The sequence below is a fragment of the Macaca mulatta genome, chromosome 6 (genome assembly GCF_049350105.2).
Source record: "Macaca mulatta isolate MMU2019108-1 chromosome 6, T2T-MMU8v2.0, whole genome shotgun sequence".
Classification (NCBI taxonomy): domain Eukaryota; kingdom Metazoa; phylum Chordata; class Mammalia; order Primates; family Cercopithecidae; genus Macaca; species Macaca mulatta.
Window position 1 is genome coordinate 98742428 of NC_133411.1, and position 20954 is coordinate 98763381.

At 34.4% G+C, this 20954-nt stretch overlaps 1 long non-coding RNA gene across 2 annotated transcripts in view; it reads left to right on the forward strand.

Annotated features, from left to right (window-relative positions):
• Positions 1-20954, forward strand: part of LOC144341324 (uncharacterized) — an 86906-nt gene that overhangs the window by 32751 nt on the left and 33201 nt on the right. The window lies entirely within an intron of this gene.

A 20954-nucleotide genomic window follows, 5' to 3' on the forward strand; every position in this document is an offset into this window, starting at 1 on the left:
CTATGTGGTCATCATATATATATATATTTAGATTATGACCCAAAATGATATAATCTGAGATTGATACAAGGTCCTACCTTTCCCCAAATCTCCCCCATCATTATCCGCAGGGCTTGGGATTCCCTCAGCAAAAAACATGTTTGTAAATAAAGTATCTCCAGTGCGCCTTTGAGAAGGTGAATATGAGCAGTATCAAGTCAGCAGGATGTATTTAGTCAGGGAGGCTTGTATCACAGGTATTATTGCTTTAACAGACTCCTGAAGAAATGGGGGCCTAAATAGGAAATTTTAGATCCTGATTTTTGAAAGAAATGTTTCCTTCAAAAGGCTAGACAGAGAGATTCTGAGGGCTGGATCTTGGGGATGATGTGTGAAGGAAATAAACATTGCTTTGGAGTGCTGGACTCAGATGAAAGATTTAGGCAGAGAGCAGAAAGGTATCTAGATGGATGATATTTTAAAGAAATAGAATGTATTCACTGAGCCTGATTCACTTGCATTAAATATGATCTGTCCCAGCAGCCCTTTGATGTTTTCTAATCAGCCTTTTAAAACTGTTTTCTTGAAAAGAAAGCTATCTCTTTGGAGCACTTATTGTGGAAAATCACAAATTCATTCTCACTTTCAGAATGAATGGATTTCAAGGGGCTCTTAAAGTTGAGAATACATACTCTACATCAATTAAATATTACTTGCTGTTATTTATTTTTTGTAGGTGATATAGTTACTAAATTACTAGGAAGTAAGCCTTAATCTTACCATTGTGTAATAATTTAGTAAAAGCTTATGAGTAGATATACTCTATTTCCTTTGCTGCTTGCAATTATTTGAAATTGGAATGTACGTTTTTTCAGAATCATGACTAAAACCTTTTATTCTCTACTATTCAATGTTGTTGAGCAAGGCAAGGGAGCCGTTCATATAACTATCTGAGTATCATGGCATCATTGCTTCTTAGATTGGGCCTTAAGAATGATTAATATATTCCTTTCTGGTGTTCATGTATCTAGAGTATCTAATGACATTGCTTGATATAGCTGTCATTTTCATATATACTTTGGTGAAGTTCTACCTAAAAGAAGTGAAAATGGGCCAAGGCCAGGACTATTTTTCACTCTTCCCTTATAGTAATTATCCAGGGAATTTCAGCTTGCCAAAATTTTTTTTATGAAGTCCTTTTCCTCTTTTCATTTTGAATGATTTAATCTTCTTTTTTAAGTAGTCTTTTCCCAACCTGTCTCCTTTCCCTAACCTAAATGAAGGAAGAGATCTTTGAAAAACCTTTCATTAAAAGGATGACTGCCTAATCCCTGAGTATTCTCAGAACTTTTCATGATGGAGCCTTTGAGAATGTTTGGCGCCATCTGTGCCTCGATTTTCCTTTCTTCTGATTTTTCTTTTTTTTTTTTTTCTTTTTTGTCTATTTTTTTTTTTTTTTTTGAGCTGAGGTGCCAGCCGAGCCAGCCTGTGCCTCTGTTTTCTGCCAAAAAGGAAAAAAAGAGAAATGCCATGAATACTAAAATAAGACATTTTTTTCAGTGTTTCTGGTATAAGCACTGTACATTTCAACTGAGTTTTCTGTAAGAATCTGTTTTTATCATCCTTTACAATAGAAAACCCACAAGAAAACTTGTGGTCTATTAGCAGAAAACAGAGGCCCTGGCAAGCTCCAGAGCAGCACAATCCTACAGTTGGGAAGCTGGGCAAGAACCCAAGTTTGTCCACGCCTAAGAACAACACTGTCTGCTAAAATTACAGTTTTCCCTTTTCACAAACCTCAAAGTTGTGAAACTTTACTAACTTTAAGAAAAGAACAGTTGGCCATACAAAAGATACACTTCCAAATCCATCGAGCAACTTACTTATACTTGCAAATGAACCACTTGGAGTGAGTCTTAAAATGTATTTGTTCCAATTATTCTGCTAAGGTAGCAAGCAGAAAGTAATCATTTTCTATGTATACTGTGAATAAGAGACTCCAAATGTTGGTTCCAAAGAAAGAATTTGACCAATAGTTGGTAAGTGGGCGTGTAAGAAAGGGTGCTATAGAAATGATAGCCACATTTTAAAAAGTACAAAGTGTTTTCTCAGTTCTTGTATCTTCAGGATGATATAATGCAATGAAGTTAGAAAAGAGTCTTTTTTTTTTAAGGTCTGATGTTTCCTGTTTTTGTGATTCTTATAGAGACGAGTATTGGTAATTAAGCATTGCCATGTAACTCATCAATTCAGGTACGTCAATGGAAGATACAGGTTGATGTAGGGTGACACTCCATCAACAAATTGAATTACATTGCAGAAAGTTTTTAGCAAACCGAAGCCAGTTATTAAATATTTGTATCAGTTAGAGTTCAATCAGATGACTCAAACCACACTGGTTTGCTAATAGAAAAAAAATTAATAGAGAGGATTGTGTTCCGATAGAAGTTGGTTAATTGATGAGAGGAGGGAAAAGGACACTGGAGGTCCAGAGATGTAGCAGATTCCAAAGGGCAATTATTATATCTAGGCCAAAGAGGAGAGGACAGCAAAGGAGCTAAGAACTGGTAAAATCCCTTTATTTATATGCTGTGCTTCAGACCTCTTCAGAAAGAGCATAGCTTCTGCAGGGAGCTGGGCTATGCATGTTTTCACAGGGTGTGGCTGACTCTGGTCCATGGAAGTAGTGTACTGTTGTTCAAGGATGTGGGAGGAACAGACCTAGAAGTAGCTACAGGTGGGAAGAGGGTGTCGCTGGAGCTTCTCAGGGTCTAGCTGGAGCTTCTTAGTGCAGGCAGCAGGACTCTCATGCTGAGCCACAATAACTGAGCGCCAGACTTGCAAGAGAAGTATCTTTTTGCTGATAGTGGCTTGCTGAGTCAATACAGGATAGACTTGATAGCTTGGCCTCATGGCTTTAAATAGAAGCTGCAATGTTCATGAACTATAACATGAAAAGACACTGCTTCCATAATAACAAAACATAAACATCTTTATTACGAATAACTCAGATATTAATTGCAGAATTCATTTTGCTGGCAACTTGTGACTTATAATAAGAAATATATTTCTTACATCCAGTATATTATAAGTTAGTCATGTTACTTTTTCACTGTAGAATTAACAAAATCACCATTTTCTACCTTTATATATTTTAAAGTACTATTAAGGATGGTTTTAGGGTTTCAGTCTTCATTTAAATTACTCCAATTTCCTTTTATTCTTCACCAATCTCTTATTACATATAATTAATCTTCTAACTTCTCACATGGAAACAGTAGTGCAGAGAATTACTCTATTGTGGCCTAAATAAACGTAGACCTTTAAAATAATGTTTTCAGGAGACTTATTGTAACAAAATGCTATAGGCCATATTATAGTAGATAATTTTCTACAACAAAATATTTTCAATCTGTGAGATAACCCATTTATTTCCAGCATGATTCAAACAACCAAATTTCAGTACAACTGGATAATTTATTTAGTAAACACTTATCAAGTGATTATTACCAGCAAAATACTCTGCGAGACTCTTTAAGACAGAAATATATAAGACCTTGGTCTTAAGAAATTGTATATAATAGATATTAGTCAGTATCAGACACATTTGATATCTTAAGACAAATTTATACTAAAGATTTTAATTCTATTTTAATGTATATTCAAAGTGCTGGATCCCACCCATCACATTCTCAAGCATTATCTTGTTTTGCAGTTCTAGAATTTGTACTTATTAAGGGTATTATTCTGCTTCAGGCTTCCGTGAACATTATTTTGTTAATTACTTTTTCTCTCATATTTTAAAGTTGAGCATAAAAGGTGCATCGTACCTCGGCATCAAAACTATTCATAAAATCATCAATCTACTGCTCTCAGGTCAGACTGTTTACTCTTCATATTTTAGTGAGTCTTCTGAGCTGACTTTATTACTGAATCTTTTATTTTGAGCAACTATTCAAACATCAAACATCTAAGTGTTTTTATAGGCATTGTTTGTACTTTTTGTTAGTAAATCTATAATACCAGGCAGCCTTCTAAATCAATGATAAATCCATTTCTTCTCCGTATCTACATGCTAGAGTTGATTATGTCAATCAGCCTTACTGAATGTATTTTTCAGTAAAAATACATTTAAGAAATCTAAGTCAGATTTGTTAAATTTGTTAAATCTAAATAGGTTTAACAAATCTAAGTTAAACTAAAGTTTTTATAAGGGTTTAGACAAAAAAACTTTATTTCCACTTTCCAATATTTCTGTCAGTATTAGAATTAAGTTCATTTGCTTTTACTTATTTTTCTCTTGTTACTTAATACATTTGAGTACAATAGCTTATATATATTCTCAAAAGTATATGAGCTAACTCATTTTTCAATTACATTTAAGAAATAATAGCTAAAGGAAAACTAAAGTAATTAAATAAACTATCTGCTATTTTCTAGAAAGTTTCAATGACCTGTTTTTTTCTCTGCAACTTTGGAATAGCCTGTAATGTGAAGGGCACCATTCTTAACATTAGAAGAAAAATTAATGTTAGCTCACCTTTCATAATAGCCCTGCTACATACTAGGATCAATACAGAAAAACAAAAATAATAATCACCGTAAAACTTTATTGTTTTATATGTATCTGGTTCATATTGTTGTCTTTTTGAGTAATCACAAAAGCACATAACAGATTCAACATAACACATTCAACATTAATTGGAATGCTAACTCTGTGCAGGACACTCTGAACCAGGAAATACACAGAAAAAGCAAATGAAGATCTTGATCTTGAGGAGTCCTTTCTCGGAGAGTGCAAATTATCACAATGAAATGTTTGTTGCCAAGAATTGAGCCTGCCTATCCAGTGCTGATGCTATAATGGTGCTGTAGAGGTTAATAATGAGAGTAAAGAAATGTGGGCGAATGAGGAAAGACCGGATGTTGCATTTGGGCTTAATTTTAAAAGATGATAGATATTGATCCAGGAGAGAAAGATTGGCAAAAGTAGAATAAATGGAAAAGCTTAGAATCTGGTGTCAGAGGAAGGTATAAACATAATGTTAAAAGGGCAGTTTAAGGACATGTAAGAATTGGCCTTTATAGCTGTACTATTTCTAAGATGGTATACCTTAACGTGTAAGGAATTATGGAGGGCTTCTTTTATACAGCGTCCTGTTTATGAGGCTCATCCGCATTGTTGTACACATTGTTTTAATGTGTCCTTTTTATTTTGAGTAGTATTCCATTGTACAAATACTCCATTACTTGCTTATTCAGTCATCAGTTCATAAACATTTTGGTTTCTTCCAGTTTTAGAATAATGCTATTATGAATATTTGCTTACAGGTATTTGTGTAAACATGTGTTTTCATGTATCTTGGGAAAAGTCTAGAATTAGGATGAATAGATTGTATGGTAAGTATATGGTTAACTTTATTAAAACAAAACTATCAAACTGTTTTTCAAGATAACTGACCCACTTTGCAATCTCCCAGGAAAGTATTCAATTTTGAGTTGTTTTATATCTTTGCCAACACTTAGTATTGTGAACCTTTCCAATTTTTGTAATTCAAGTATAATGACATTTTATTATGCATAGTTTAGTCATCCTGGAGAGACATAAAGGGATATGGAGAAAGCATGGCAGATCAGAATTTGTTCAGAGGTCCTGAGACATCAAAATGTAATTAAACCAAAGGCTAGGTCACACTTAGCTGCCTGACCCCAACATTACTTGGAGAAAGATTAGATTCTTAATAGGCTCTGAAGGTTTACTGCATAATTTCTGAACTTCCCATGTTTGCTTTGACTATGTATTCACCCTGGGACTGGATTTTTAGTTCTCGATTTTAAACAAGAAACAAAACCGTAAAGAACAGCTTTCTGGGATTCTTCCTTCCCAATGACTAGTCTTTTTCTTATAGGACACTGCCTCTGCTTCACAGGTCCAGCCTGTATGACAAAAATTTTAAATTCTTAACTCAGTCTCTCTTTACCAGGGAGAAGGGTACTAGGTGTGGGACTGACCCAACACAACTCTTACATTACTTTTAAGGACCTCTGACTTTCTCAGCCATGCCCACCCTCCATATCGGCAGGGATTTTCTCCCTCCCTACAGTTAAGTTTCCTCTGCTACTCCCTCATATAGTACCTGTCAGTTTTATCTGTGCATGCCTGAATCCAGATTATGAACACAGATCAAAGTCTATTTCCCTTCACATAAAATGTCTTGTCTTTTATATAAATATCCCTTATCATTTTATAATATCTTACAACGTTTATAAAGTTTCCCCCAAACAGATGTTTCTTTGTAACCCAAAGAGGACTGCTAGTCTTCCATCATAACCTGGGTATAGCTTGGTCAAACTAGTCTGCTACTGTTTTCTTTTGATCATTTCTCATGTCTCTTCCAACAACAGGAAGTCAGATTGTTGTCCAAGCCCAAGGAAAACTAACCCTCAGAAATCTAGACTAAGGTCAGTTGATTAAAACAAATTTCAAGATTAATGTAGCACAAAACAGCAACTACTGCTCTTCCCTTCCAACATGATGATCCCCACTATTATACATCTGTGATATTTGTCATGGAACACTGTAGTGACCAGGTGTATCTTCAGTAAAGTCTCCAAATCATATATAAATATTTCCAAATATCTAGACTGAGTTCCCTGGCAAGCATTCATACAAGTAAATATATCAATCTTACTTTCAATGCTATGAAAGAGTATGGGAAGACCCACTAATGGTAGGGTATTACCTTCTCATCACCCCACAATTTACACATATCTAGAAAGGCACTGTTCGATTAAGTTGTTAATCAGAACTTATGAAGAAACACACAGTGTGTGTTACAAGTCTGAATATTAAAAAATATGAAGATTACAGGATTGTGAGAATACTAGTCATTCTTTTTCTCTAAAAAGGAACATTCAAGATATTATGTTTGTTTCTGAAGTCTTGGGTATTTATTTTGTGCTTTTATAGTCATATGTTCAGAAAAAGAGATATAGCTTGATCTTTTATATTTTGATAGCACTATAAAGTTGATAGAGCACTTGTCTGTACATTACCTCCTTAATCAATTATAATCTGAAAAATATTGGCACATCTCAGAGTCACAAATTCTAAAAGTGTTTCTGATAAGACTATTGATTGGCTTTCAGAATTATAAATTAAATTCATAATTTTGATACTTTGCAAAAACATTTTGAACATTTTTAGTACATATTTGTATGTTTTCACTTTGAAAAGAGCTAGAGTATATAACTATTACTATTAACTACTAACTTTCGAACAAAAATAAGTTAATGCAGCAATAGATTTGATTTGGCATAATAAAGCGTTTCCATCCTTCATTATTTATAATGTTATTGGGAAATATGTGCTAATGCAAACAACTTTCATACATGAATAAAACATAAGGTGGAGCAGTAATTAATATAAAAGGATTCAACAGCACATAAAGGTGGTTAATATATCTACCTCTTCATATATCAACGCCACTTATATTTTGTTGGGAGACACTAAAGATGGAAAATCAAGCATGCTAATTCATTAGTTTCATTCTCAGTTAACTTGAACCTTGCATATAAAAAGGAAATCAGGTCGACTGTGAGCAAGGAGAATGAATAGTTCAGATAAAAGGATCAAGAGGAGAAGGTACACAGGAAGGAAAGGGAAAGAATGTCAGCATGCTTAGCAGAATAAAATGTCTCCTTTAATGACTCAAAGTGGAACAATTTCCCCTATCCTGTCACTGAACACAGGGAAAGTTAGAGGGCAGAATGCATTATATATATGGAGACTGTAGGATCTGCATATAAACTTTTATAGAAAAAACGTGAATGTATAGTAAGATAGGGAAGAAAAGAAAACTTAGAAGGATATTCAAAGCTAATGTTCAGGATGGCACTGAACAGGCATTTTAGTGAGATTCTTTTGGATACATAGAGATAGGGCTTACCAGATTTTTCAATAAAAGAGGATACAGATATTGTCACAAACGGACCAGAGATCCCATGGGAAGGACAAAAATACAGCAGGACCAGGCATTACTACATCTGAGACTGGATCCAGGACTCTTTCCTGGGTCTCAACACAGGAGTTCGTGAATCATCACACTAATGGTTTATCTTTGATGAGGTTTGGCTAACTCTGTTAGTGTTTACTTTTATGTGTCTACTCTTCCCCATGCCAAGTGGTTTCTTTTCCCTGTAGTCTACATGTTTTCTCTAGCTCATGGCTTCAGTTCCCTCTCAGTTTTAGCTTATTTAGAAACTACTATGACCTGTACTCTGTATTTGCGGACAGCAATTTACCTGTCTCTCACAAACTGTCCAATTATCCTTATACTTCCTAACTTCTCTTCAATCAGCTCATACAACCTGCTGGTCTAAGCAGCTATGACTCAGGAGAAAGGCTGAGGTCACATGGCTAGGCTGGCCTACCCCTCTAGCAAGGGCTTCGGGTGGGACAGTTTTCTTTAGAAAGGGCTATTGCAGTAGCACATTTTATGATGAATAGATCAAGAAAAACAGGCATACTCGAAAACACTCTGTCGGTTTTCTTATTCACCTGTGATATCTGAACTTGTGCTCTTATGGTATGGTTCTCAGCTTTATATTTGCACCTAAAACTCTTTTCATATCAAAGAATAGGAAGCATTATATTTTTGTTTTCATTAAGAAAAAAATCTATATAAGATGATTTAATATATGGACGAATGAATAGATTTCCTTCACAATTTTGTCCAGTAGATTGGATGATAATAGTGCTTGACATTAATCATTTTACTTCAAATGTCTGACTTTATATGGTTACTATTTCACAACACTCAAAATTATACATCATGTATTTCTTTTCTTGGATGTTCTGTTATCATTTCTCCCATATAACTTACTAAAATTAAATAGCAAAACTTTCTTTCTAGTTTCAATGCCTATGTTCTAATTCTCTGGTTTCAGTGATTAGTTTTGGCTATTTAAATATTCTCAAAATTGCATTGATAAAAATACTGATATAGTTAACTATGAATTTTGTATTAACTCAAATTCTTATAGATAGAGTTGTGTACCTCTACTACACCAAGAGGACTTCTTAAAAGTTGATGGAAAATTGTTTTACTACAATTTAATCTTGTCTGTAGATAACTTCCTGAATAACCTACATAAATAAGATTGTTTTTTCTTCTTATTAGTAAGTGACAATATTAGAAGTCTGTAGGTACAGTTTATATGCATTTTAAATGCCATATTAGTAGGAAAATTGTATGAGATTTTTATGGCAGGTGGCTTAATCATCATTTCATTGTGTCACATTAAACCACAAAGTTACTCATGATGTTTTGCATGCTTTGCAATGAGAGGTGAGGTATTAACATCGTGTACTTCTTATAGTACACACCAAAATGTTTCAATAATTTTGTAGAGTTGAGAGGAGATAATTCATATCTTAAAATTTCTAAGATACAATTCAGATCTTAAAATTTTAAAAATATATACAAATATTGCAAGGAAACCAGACTTTTGTATTTAAAAGCTGCTACTCTGAAGTGGAAATTTGTGTCTAGCAGTTTACATTTTCTTTATAAGATATTCTGAGTTCTGCCTTATGGTAAAGATTCTGTCATGATAAAATCAATCTAAGTTTTAGTAATCAAGGAAATTTATTAACTAAGTGATTATTGATTGGAAATAAAATTTGTGGAAATTTTAAAGGGTAATAGATGTTCAGAAGATACTAGTATTTAGAAAACAATATAAATCACATCATTCATGAAATCTTTAGTAGGATGAATTACATTAACTTGAATGATGATTGCAGTACATATGCCATACCCAAACTAAAGAATGGTGCCACTTGACAATTACAAAAGTTTCTATTCATATTGCATGCCATTTGAAAAAACACACTTTTTGTATCTATTGATAGGAAAATCAAGATGCTTTTCAATCTCCCAAAGCATATTGCCACATAACTCTTTGTTTCTTGCAAAGAGTCAAGGCAAGAGTTAGAGATAAGTTCAAGATTATTTGTACCCTTTGTTGAATATATGAAGCCAGAGATTCTTTGTGCCATAGGAACATTAGTTCATTAGTTTGTCATTTAAATACTAGTGTATCCCATATTTTATTTCAGAAAATTGTCAGCCACAGATTTAGCCATGAAGTTAATATTATGAGTGAATAATAGCAAGGACTTTGCTGTCCTTTCCCTCCACTGTTGTTTCAAATAAACACAAAATCAACAGCATATGCAATCTCCATAAAATAACATAGAGATGTGATCAATCTGTTGCTTTTCTTGAAATGAGATTAAGTCTGTCACACCGTAAATCCACCTGTGTAATGTTTGGGCTTAATGTTTAAACTTGAAAAATATCTGACGTTAGAGTAAATAGTGTAAAGGAACAATTGAATTCAGTTGACGGTTATAACTGTCTCTTAACTTTTGGAGACTAGGCCTCTTTGCATAGGCTTCAAATATTTTGAATAAATATTTGTCATAGACTTCTTTGACAAATATTTATTCAAAACCTATTCTATTCAAGGCAGGGGAAAGGTTTTATGGGGACTACAAATAACTATAAAATAATATAGCTAGAATCTAAATGCATCAAAAAATTAGTTTATCCAACACTAAGACTTTTTAGCCTGCAAGCTCTATATTCAGTAAGAAGAAAGGCAGGCTGAAATTTTAGCCCCTTACTTGCCATATATGAGGAGCCATGCTGTACATATGGGATTGAAACGTCTCAATGTGGAGCTTCACCATTCACCATTCAGAAAGCAATGACATAAAAGAAAATCATTTATGATTATTTCAATTATAGAAGATCATGTTGTCAAAATTTGAATGTATAATTTGTGGGCACGAAACTATACCCATTATATAGACATAGTCATCAACTATAAGGAAATAATGTAATAAGAAAATTGTGTGATTCATTTCTTTTATGTCTTAACTTTTATCTAAGCCTGGGTTTTTATGAACATACATAGAGCCAAGAACAGTGCTCAACATGCATTTTTTCTAAATTATTGCAAAGGAGTTTCTTTCCCTCATTTAAGCTTATCGGTGTTCTTTTATATATTCAAATGGGTGTGTGTTTCAATGTCCTACAAGATATCTATATTAAGTTATCTATATTTTCTCCTAGTTTATTTTTAAGAGTGGATAAGAATGATAAAACCAAAGAATCATAGTAGGCAAACAAGAAGTGGACAGTTTGGAAACTCATATATTTTATTGATATAATACTGATATCCTTTTGCTTTATAGTAGCTTTTGGAAAGAGATTAAATTATCTCTACTAATTGCCTTAACTATCTTCTTTGGTTTATCATGTCTCATTGTTGTGGTAATATCCAATAATTAAGTAAGAAAATATTATTACTTACCAATCTTTTAGGTACAAGTATGTGTCATAGCCAGATATAATTTTAACCCAGACATGATTTTTTTCCAAAAGCAATTAACATTCTATTTAATGAAATCATGTTGTATACTAGATATAATAACAAAAAAAATTTGTTTTTAGGAAAGAAAAGTATAAATACAGCAAAAATATAAAGTATAATTGTAATATTATACTTATACATAAGTAATTTATAATTTATAATAAAAAATAAATATGAAGTATTTATTCCACAAAGTCATCTGACATTGACATATTTGCAAACTAAGATTTTATCACATTAATAATGATTTTATTTTTTTCATATAGCAAGCAAAACTGGAAAAGAATTGATAGTATTCATCATCAAAAGAATTATTAATTCAAAATAAGACAAAATTTACAGATAGAAAGCTGAAGCTAATAAAAGGTTAATCATTACATTAAATCAAATTTCTACATATAAAAACTGTCAGTCATTTTAACAAGCATAATAAAGAGCACTAATAATACTGGATTTTTATATAACATATAATATATTTACATATAACAATACTGCATATTTTAGATAAGGCTCTGCTTTTGTATTTCACATTTCTCTAGATAAAATTTCTTGGCTGGGTGCAGTGGCTCATTCCTGTAATCCCAGCACTTCAAGAGGCTGAGATGGGAGAATCACTTGAGCCCAGGAGTCGAGACCAACCTGAACTACATAGGGATATACCACCTCTACAAAAAGATTTTTAAAAAACTTATCCAGGCCTGGTGTTTAATTATCCTCTCACCTATGGTCCCAGCTACTTGGGAAGGTAAGGTGGGAGGCTCTCTTGAGTCTAGGAGGTCAAGGAGGCTGTAGCAAGCCATGATCTAGCCACTGCACTCCAGTCTGGGTGACTGAGTGAGACCATGTCTCAAAAAAACAAAAACAAACAAACAAACAAAAAACTAAAAAGAAAGGACACATTTTATTGCATTTATTCATCAAAATATGGTTAATTTGTAATACAATAATATTAATGTAACAAAACAATTTAAATTTTTCTTCTGTTCGAAGCATCACGGAATGTATTGCTGATATAAATAAATTTTCAGTTTTCTACAAAGAACTTATTTTTCTATTAGAAATTTTCCTAATAAACAAAGGTATTTGGTGAAAGTGAATTCATTATTTTGGTTGCAAGAATCTTGGATAATGTGTTTCAAAGGCATTTCTAACAACCACAATAACAAGAGCAATTTAGCCAATTTCCTATTATATTGAAACTGTTAAAACAGCTATTTTGTTGTTTTTTATAAGTCCTCCTATAGATTAACATTTCTTTGCATAGTTTAATCCCATCTTTGCATGACGTACAGATGCACACTAGTCTCATATTTATTATCATTTTTCAATTTTTCTGTTAAAAAATTAAAATTAAAAATGTAAAATAATAAATTAGAAATACATAGATAAAAAATCAAAATAAAAAATTGAATACATTTGATGGCTTTGCTAAACTTCCAAAAATAGGACTAAAATGTGGCTTTCTATACATGAAAATTACACTTCTTTTTAAGGTTCAAAACTAGCGGATTACACTCTTGCAAGAAGATTCCTTTGATTTTAGTTAAGTTTATCATTTTAAAAGAAGCAAATCTTATGTTTTTCCCTGTAAAATTGAAGGTATGCAGATGACCATATTATTTAATTTAAAAAGGATCATCTGACCTCAGTTTACTTGATGATATAACTTCTTAATTAAACTATTCACACTTGTTTTTTCTTTCTACCAATTAAGCTGTAAGAATGTTATGAAAATTGGTAAAAGCTAATCAGTAAATTGAGATGATGTTTGACAATTGTGTTTCAAGGCCTGAGAGCAGAGACTCTTGGGGATTACCCTTTATGTGGTGCTATATATGACAGGCATTGTTTCCCAATATAAAATTTTCTCACTTATGCTACATATATTTTTAATTGTGTTTTGCATTTTAGATCTGTGACGTTTTTGTGTGAAATGTTGCTCTCCTAGTAGCATATTTGTGATTGTTTGTAGCCTTGATCCAGCATTGTAACTTAGATCTTGTTTGTTTGTTTTATGATAAACCTCCAATCTCATCTGGACTATCAGATTTCAAAAACCAGCTGAAGATTTGGATGTGAATTCTGGATGTTAAAGGAGTTGTTCAGGTTTCATCAGTACCAAAAGGAATTCCTTTTTCTTAGAAGTGAATGAATGAATTCTACATTCTAGGTGTTATATGAGGAGAGATAAACATTTGAGTAATATATGGCAATGAGTCATCTGATTACAGCTATTACCACGGGGAAAGTAGAATATCTGTTTCAATCTCGTTCTAATTTTATCCCTTCCTCTTTAGAATATAAAAGGAAGAAAAAATTGTCAACTAGTATTCCTAAAGTAATTCTATAATAACTTTGAATTATTTATCTTTTATGCCAATTGGTATATTTGCCAAGATCAGATTACAAAAATATAAACCAAGACCATTTTGCAGAAAATGTTTTTTCTTTGGTTAGTATGGTTACAAAATATATTGGATATCTTGAGGAGGGAGAGAGAAGTGGGGAGACGGCTTGAAGCTAAAGAAGATTACTTCCCAATCGCCCCAGCCCCCAGTGTATAGTTTAAAAAAAAAAAAAAAAAAAAAAAAGGAAAAGCCCTTGACTATTCTTGACTATTTTTTTTCCTCTCCTTTACAAGAAAATCACTCTTTAGTTACTCATTTCCTTTCCCCATGATCAGGTTGCCTGCATCTCCAAACACTTGTAAGTACTGTATGTTCTGACATATCCTGAAGTCATGCATTAGCACCTTTTCATTCAGCAAAGGGTGAGAACAGATATCTTTTGGCAGCTGACAGCAGGGCGCAGGCAGCAAGTCGAGAAAGGAAGCGGACGACCGAGGACACTGTGGTGGCCTAGTGGCTAGCAGGACTAATGCACCAGCTGTGAATAACCCCTTTTTCCCCTCCTATCTACCCAACAGATGTCTCTCTGTCATTGTCATGTCCTCAAGCTATTCCAGTAAATGATTTGTGCATTGCAACTGAGTCACCAATGTGGCAATTGAACCTCTTCACAGCTCAAAATTGTTGATGTGTGCACGGAGGGGCCCTGTGGTTGTACTGAACGCATGTATGAACAGGGATGAACCGGAGAGGGACTGGGGGCAAGCACCCAAGAAAGAGTATGAGAAAGGGAAACAGGAGCCAGAGAGGATACTGAAATGTCAAGGTTACCTTGCTTTGCCTGGAGAATGAAAAGGAAGGGCATATTATTACGTCTGCCTCTATTTGGTCTTTTGGCTCTCTTAGGCTGAAGCAGCCCCTTGCTGCTCTGGTAGATATACATATCACTTTGAAAGATTAAAAAATGAAGAATGCAGTGATCTGTATTGTATATATGCTTTATTCTGTGGAAAGAATGTTAATAAATATACTGAGAGCCTGCAAAGTTTGCCAATATAAATAATGTGGCATTTCAAAGTCTGTCAGTAAATGTAATTGAATTTTTCAATGTAAAAATATAGTTCAGTTATAAATTGGAGTCATGCTTGACATTAGTTGGGCATTAGAAGATATTAATTAGATACTGCTCACTTCTCTCTGATTTCTTTATATTAAGTGAATTTTCAGGAAAGAGGAATTTGCAAGCATGCAGTTTAGAGATTTTTATTCTCAAAAACAAGCTGCTTGGTAATTTTTAGTGGAGAAATAAATGCTTTTTTCAAAAATCATTTCAGTGAGCTGTCTAAAAATGCCCTTCCCAATATGAACACAATATGAAGAAGCTAATCCATTTTAATACTTTGTAATGATAATAAGCTACAGTGAACAAGTAGCCTAGGGAAAAGATAGTAGTAGTCACCTTTAAACAGAAAGAGAATAGCAAGTAATTGTACATTTTTACACTAGGCTGATGACAACATTTCCTGTGACTTTGAACTTACTTTGGCTGTCACCATCCTGGCAAACATTTTGCATATCAATCAGACAGTTGTATTTCTTGCATGACATTTGCAGCATAATGCAGAAATTTACTTATGTGATCTTTGTATGTAAGCAGACAGTTTATAAGTAAATAATTGTGCTCCTTCATGCTACAGATGAGGATTTAACCTGCATGTGGGACTGCTAAGACCTTTTAAATATCAACACAACATACAATTTACATTTAATGTTCTGATTCTTGTTTAAATCAGTCTTCATCTTTGTTTGGCATGATTCACCCTATGTGATTTATGTGGTTGTATGGTGCTCTGTGTGTGTGTGTGTGTGTGTGTGTGTGTGTGTCAGGCCTCTGAGCCCAAGCCAAGCCATCGCATCCCCTGTGACTTGCATCTATAGGCCCAGATGGCCTGAAGTAACTGAAGAATCACAAAAGAAGTGCAAATGCCCTGCCTCGCCTTAACCGATGACATTCCACCACAAAAGAAGTGAAAATGGCCGGTCCTTGCCTTAAACGATGATATTATCTTGTGAAATTCCTTTTCCTGGCTCATCTTGGCTCAAAAAGCTTCCCCACTGAGCACCTTGTGACCCCCACTCTTGCCCACCAGAGAACAACCCCGCTTTGACTGTAAGTTTCCTTTACCTACCCAAATCCTATAAAACGGCCCCACCCCTATCTCCCTTCCCTGACTCTCTTTTCGGACTCAGCCCGCCTGCACCCAGGTGACATAAACAGCCATGTTGCTTACACAAAGCCTGTTTGGTGGTCTCTTCACACAGACGCGCATGACTGTGTGTGTGTGTGTTTTCCAGCAGTTAATTACTTGGACTGAGATTCCAGAAATAGTTTTTATAATAGTGTTTGAATCTTAATTTCTTCAAGACTTGTCATGTTAATTTTTTGTTTTGTATTTGACAAAATACTGTAATTAATCACCAGAAAAAGTATACCCAGATAATTGACTTTTAAAATTGCATAATTTTAATTTATTGGGCTTGTTTGAGTATTTTTTTTTTCTAGTCTGTACTACCTTACATTTTGGGGACACCATTACATAAAAACAGATTTTTGAAGTTTTCAAATTAAAATGTCAAAGTATCCAGGATCTTTGCTCTTTAGTGTCCTTCTGAATAGTTTCCTTCCAAATAAATAATAATATTTAAATGCTATCTTTATTTTAGAAAATAAAGTGCCCCCACATTGCATAATGTATGTTACTCAAAAATATTTTTATGATACCATTTTATAGTTAAATTTCCCTTCCATATTCTGCTTGGAGATGAACTTTTTTTTAGGATTCATTTTTGGAAGCAGGTGATCACTTACCTGGTTTGAATTAAGACTTTTCAGATACACTCTGCTGCCTATGAATAATCTCTCAGTAAATGTTAGTACTTGTTACATTAATAAAAAACTTTAAAAATAAATGTTTTTATTCTAATATAACTTTAGGTCTTGTACAGTCTAATAAAATATGTTCCGTTGTGCTATGTGAACACTTTGCCTACTTCTGATAATTGTATGGGTTAATTGATAATTAGCTTCCAAGGTTACAGAAAGAAAATAGAATGCAGGCTGGTCCCAGGAGCTGGAAAGAAAGAATAAAAATTAGAAAATGAAATAAAAATAATGAAGAGTTGGAGCAAATTGTAAACTTTATTTCTTTAGGGAAAAAAACATAGAATTTTAATTTTGTCACTATTCAATGCAATATTCTCCTTTCATGGCCAAGAAAACTGAGTAAAAGGAAAAAGTAAGTGCTAAATTGTGTCAGTGATGGCTAGCTGACTCCTACTCATTCATGCTTAGCTGTCAAGCCAGAAACATTCTGTACACTCTGCATTTAAACTTTGTCATGTGACTAGTTCTTACCAAATTCATATGAGATGAATTGATGTGTGTCTCTTCTGGGTCGAAGTAGATACTTACATAGGTAGAGACTACCACTAAAGAGAGTCCCCATTTCTGCCAGATAAATAAATGTGGGGCCATAGTATAGGAGTAATTTGGATTTCTGAGTCACTTCTTTGGAGGAAAGCTCTAAACATATCAGAAAGAAATGAGAAATATATATTTAATGGTTTACCTCCTGTAGTTGGCAGTTTGTTTCAACTATCACCCTCCCTATTATAGATATTAATTAACATTTATTACCTTCTGTGTACATTTATTCAATCCTCACAAAATCTTTACAAAATAGATATTATGATATGTATTTTGCAGTAGAGGCTTCTGAGACTTGGTGTATTTGGTTGACTTGTTCAACACAACAGCATTAGAATTTTAGCTTCCTGTTTGAGATCTACATTTATACTGTTTCCAGCATACTTCTTCAATGGTCTACTTTTTAAATCCTGATATTTATATTAATTTGACGTGGTATGTATGCATTAGTGGTGAAGAGTAGGGTTGTATGGTTGTATGTTCTTTATAATATACTGACAAATTGGGAAGTTAGGAACTGCTCCACAATCTGAAAATACCTTCAAGTGAATGGGATGAAAGCAAGGTATACCTCTCTTTATAAGATGATAAATTATTTTAGTGTCAATTGGCTTTATAGAAGATGAAAAAACTAAAAATTAATCCCCAGGAAGTCTTAAAAACATTGTTTATGTTATGAAAGACATACTATTGGGCTTTATAAAACCAATTGGGTAAACGCTAATGCTGTTGATACTACTACTAATTCAGTTTTTCATCTGTCTTTTTTTTCTCCTAAGCTTACTTATATATTTATATTATTTGAATTTTCTGATATCTATCTATTCATCCTCTCTTGCTGCCAGAAGTGATATTTAGAAAATACAGATCCTGTATTTCTAGAAATCAGAGTACCTGTGAAGCACTTGAATATTTCTCAATTCAATACACTTACCTGGGAATGTATTTGGGTAATGGAATTTTTTGGTTATTTGTAGTTTTTCCACTAACAGGCAACTATTGTTCAATCTTTTACATTATATCACTTTCGAGAAGAAGAGTAAGGAATTCATTTATCAAAATGTTTGATCCACATTTTTCTTACTAACAAGAGTCCCATAGGCCTCAGTTTTAGAAAAATTTATATGGTTCACTGGTTGTTTCAGAAATAGATGAAGATACATTAGTAATTCAAGCTTGTCCCAGTGGTTCTCAAACTTTTAACAACATTGGAAATACCTAATGGGTATGTTAACGCAGATTACTACAGCAGCCCTACCACCAGAGATTTTGATTCAGTAAGTGTAGACTAGGGCTCATGAAACTGTAGTTTTATAAGTTTCCATGTGATAATAATGCTACTAATCCAGTGACTACACTTTGAGGATCATGGTCTAGAACAAAATGCTTTCAGGAGAATTTGTTTAGCAATGAACGCATATGAAAATATACTACATCAAAATTCTTTCAGGATCACCTTGGAAAAGTTAAAAAAAAAAAAAAAGAGAGAGAGAGAAGAGACAAAAATCGAAATGATTGGCCTTTGACATCTTCTTTCTTCAGTTATTGGATGAAGGGGGCCCAGATAGGCACGCTCTTGGGTGCAGTGCGGCTCTGCAGCTGAGGCAATTCCTGAAGAAGGGGCTGGCAGCTGAAAGCTCGCTGTGGACACCACTCCAAATAGCTGGACCAAGCCCTTCCTTGAAAGGGATTTGGGTGGACATCTACATGTCTGCCACACCCCACTTAACATTTTCAAAGCCTTCTATTATCTGGAGTTGACCTGATTTTCGTATCTCAAACATGTAATTCTTCCTTTTGTTAAATAAGTTTCACTTAACCCCCAGCACTTTGGGAGGCCAAAGCAGGCCGATCACGAGGTCAGGAGATGGAGACTATCCTGGCTAACACGGTGAAACCCGTCTCTACAAAAAATACAAAATATTAGCCGGGCATGGTGGTGGGATCCTGTAGTCCCAGCTATTCTGGAAGCTGAGGCAGGAGACTGCAGTGAGCTGAGGTCGTGCCACTGTACTCCAACCTGGGCCACGGTGGAGTACATCTCAAAAAAAAAAAAAAAAAAAGATTCACTTACCCACACTGCTGTACGCAAGCCAAACTTTTTTCCTTTTTTCAGTTCAAAGTTTTTCCCATGCTGTTACTCTGAAACACTATTCTTTCACTCTCCTCACCAGTAATTCTCCTGACTTGTTTCTTATATAAGACCCCTGACAAAATGTTTCATCTCAGGTTTATCATTCTGGCTAATGCGGGTCCCCCTGAAAAATCTCTATAACTGCACTCTTTCCATTTCACTCATAGCACTTACCACTTTTTGTAGTTTTCTCTATAAACTTGTGTTTGTTTGTTTGTTTGTTTGTTTCCTATGTTCTCCATAGATCTCAAGCTCAATGGGAACAGAAGCTATGTTGTTCACCAGTGTAAACCCAAAATCATGAAGAACATAGGCTGGTAGCCCTAATGCAGGCTATCTTTAAATATCTGCTCTAAGAGTATGGTGGAGATGATCACCAAAAGTTCCTGACCCTTCCATAGTATAGAGTTATTGTAGAGTGATGGGTAAGTGCGTGACCATGGACCACTTCCCTTGCCCCATCCACTGCTTGTAATGGTTCTTAATCATTAGTAATTTCAACCCAATGGATATTTGGCAATCTCTGGAAACATTTTTAGTTGTCACAACTTGGAGGAAGATGGGTCGCTACTGGCATCTAGTGAGTATAGACCAGTGATACTGCTAAACATTCTATAGTGCACACAGTAAGTTCCTACAACAAAGAATTTTCTTTCCCAAAATACCAGTAGTAGCAAGGTTTAGAATATCTGTGTTCTATTTAGTTTTCTATTTCTGCTTTAATAAATTAGCATACACTCACTGTTATAAAACAACACAAATTTATTATCTTTACGGTTCTTTTATGGGTTCACAGAGCTAAAATCAAAGAGTCTGATTGAATTCTATTCATTTCTTGAAACTTAAGGAGAATCCATATCCCTCCTTTTTTTTTTTTTTTTTTTTTTTGAGACAAAGTCTCACTCTGTTGCCCAGGCTGGAGTGCAGTGGCATGATCTTGTCTCACTGCTACCTCTGCCTCCTGGGTTCAAGCAATTCTCCTGCTTCAGCCTCCCGAGTAGCTGGGACTATAGGCATGCGCCACCACACCTGGCTCATTTTTGTATTTTTTTCAGTAGAGACGGGGTTTCACTATGTTGGCCAGGCTGGTTTCAAACTCCTGACCTCAGGTCACCCACCTCGGCCTCCCAAAGTGCTGGGATTACAGGCGTGAGCCACCGTGCGCGACCCATATCACTCCTTTTTTCTTTTTTTTAGCTGCTAGAGGCTTCCTGCATTTCTTAAGCTTGAGACCTCCTTCCTCCATGTTCCAAGCCAGCGACATTGAGTCTTTCTGGCCAGTCTTCTATAGTCATGCCTCCCTCTGACCATGCCAGGAGAGTTCTCCTATATAAAGAAATGATTAGATTGGATTCACCTGGATAAGCCAGAATAATCTCCTTTATATTTAGGCCCTTAATAACATCTGCAAAGTTCCTTTGACCATGTACACTAATTCAGAGGCTCTGACCATCTTATGGTTGGCAGCAGAATTTTGCATACAACACGTGGGATATGTACGTAATTTTTGTCAATGGAAAATCAACATTAGCAATGTGTGTTCATTCTGAGCTAATGGGTT